Source organism: Lolium perenne, chromosome 3 (assembly GCF_019359855.2).
Source record: "Lolium perenne isolate Kyuss_39 chromosome 3, Kyuss_2.0, whole genome shotgun sequence".
NCBI classification, from domain to species: domain Eukaryota; kingdom Viridiplantae; phylum Streptophyta; class Magnoliopsida; order Poales; family Poaceae; genus Lolium; species Lolium perenne.
In genome coordinates, this window is record NC_067246.2 from 120,148,397 (window position 1) to 120,150,896 (window position 2,500).

Below are 2,500 nucleotides of genomic sequence, written 5' to 3' on the forward strand. Positions count from 1 at the left end.
AGCGCGGGTGTCACCGCAGCAACGGTAACGTTGCACGGCGACGTTCTCTTAAGGCAACGGCATCCGTTCATTGAGGATCGGCGCAGAATGTTACGTATCCTACCACTAACGGTGGAGAGGTAGAGGCAACACCTGTTCACGGTTGTTCTCAAATTCTGAGCGCACTCATGTCACCGCGGTGGCGCGGCAACGTTAAACGGGACGTTCTCTGAAGGCAACGGCGCTTGTTCCCCGCCAATAGACGGGGAACGTGCGCTTTCTCTGTTCGGGACATGCGCGCGCGACATCGGTCAAGCCTCCCGAGCCTTCCCACCACGCGTAAGCGCGGTGGGATTGCTCGTGTAGGCGTCCTGAGTGTCAACAGCGCGCGGGTGTCACCGCAGCAACGTTAACGTTGCACGGCGACGTTCTCTTAAGGCAACGGCATCCGACGATTGAGGATCGGCGCAGAATGTTACGTATCCTACCACTAACTGTGGAGAGGTAGAGGCAACACCTGTTCACGGTTGTTCTCAAATTCGGACACGTCACGTGGCAACGATAGACGTCGCACGTGACTGTCACGCGGCAACGTAAACGTCGCCGCGTGACACGCCACGGCAACGTATAGTTGCTACGTGACGGGCGTAGAAAAGTTGTGGGACGAACCCACAACTTGACAGGGAGGGATGCCAGCCCCCCCCAATATACCTGGGGAACTTAGCCCCGCCTGGGACCCCTGCCCGTCAGCTTGTGAAGGAGCCCTACACTGTTGCCGCGGCAGAGAAAATGGCCATTTCTCTGCCGCGGCAGAGATTTTCTGCCAGGCTTAGCCGATTCCGTCGTATTGGCTGCGGCGCCATGGTTTTCACCGTTACCCGACCAGCGCGCGCCCACCCGACTGTACGCTCGGCGTCGTTGGACGTTTTCCGACGTCGGCCCGACTTGGCCGTTTTTAGCCGATTCCGTCGTATTGGCTGCGGCGCCATGGTTTTCACAGTTACCCGACCAGCGCGCGCCCACCCGATTGTACGCTGGGCGTCGTTGGACGTTTTCCGACGTCGGCCCGACTTGGCCGTTTTTAGCCGATTCCGTCGTATTGGCTGCGGCGCCATGGTTTTCACCGTTACCCGACCAGCGCGCGCCCACCCGACAGTACGCTCGGCGTCGTTGGACGTTTTCCGACGTCGGCCCGACTTGGCCGTTTTAGCCGATTCCGTCGTATTGGCTGCGGCGCCATGGTTTTCACCGTTACCCGACCAGCGCGCGCCCACCCGACTGTACGCTGGGCGTCGTTGGACGTTTTCCGACGTCGGCCCGACTTGGCCGTTTTTAGCCGATTCCGTCGTATTGGCTGCCGCGCCATGGTTTTCACCGTTACCCGACCAGCGCGCGCCCACCCGACTGTACGCTCGGCGTCGTTGGACGTTTTCCGACGTCGGACCGACTTGGCCGTTTTTAGCCGATTCCGTCGTATTGGCTGCGGCGCCATGGTTTTCACCGTTACCCGACCAGCGCGCGCCCACCAGATCGTACGCCGGCGTCGTTGGACGTTTTCCGACGTCGGCCCGACTTGGCCGTTTTAGCCGATTCCGTCGTATTTGCTGCGGCGCCATGGTTTTCACCGTTACCCGACCAGCGCGCGCCCACCCGTCTGGACCAGACGCGTCGTTGGACGTTTTCCGACGTCGGCCCGACTTGGCCGTTTTTAGCCGATTCCGTCGTATTGGCTGCCGCGCCATGGTTTTCACCGTTACCCGACCAGCGCGCGACGACGGGTTTTTTGGATTGGAGTCGTTGGACGTTTTCCGACGTCGGCCCGACTTGGCCGTTTTTAGCCGATTCCGTCGTATTGGCTGCGGCGCCATGGTTTTCACCGTTACCCGACCAGCGCGCGCCACCCGGTATGTACGCTGTGCGTCGTTGGACGTTTTCCGACGTCGGCCCGACTTGGCCGTTTTTAGCCGATTCCGTCGTATTGGCTGCCGCGCCATGGTTTTCACCGTTACCCGACCAGCGCGCGTCGTTGGACGTTTTCCGACGTCGGACCGACTTGGCCGTTTTTAGCCGATTCCGTCGTATTGGCTGCGGCGCCATGGTTTTCACCGTTACCCGACCAGCGCGCGCCGCCGGGTCGGGTGGCGGGGCGTCGTTGGACGTTTTCCGACGTCGGCCCGACTTGGCCGTTTTTAGCCGATTCCGTCGTATTTGCTGCGGCGCCATGGTTTTCACCGTTACCCGACCAGCGCGCGCCCACCCGACTGTACGCTCGGCGTCGTTGGACGTTTTCCGACGTCGGACCGACTTGGCCGTTTTCAGCCGGTACCGTCGTTTTGGTTGGCGCGCCATGGTTTTTCACCGTATCTCGACCGCCGCGCGCCCACCCGACTATAGTTCACCGTGTCGTTAGACGATTTCCGACGTCGCCCCGACTTAGCCGTTTTTAGCCGATTCCGTCGTATTGGCTGCGGCGCCATGGTTTTCACCGTAACCCGACCGACGCGCGCCCACCCGACTGTAC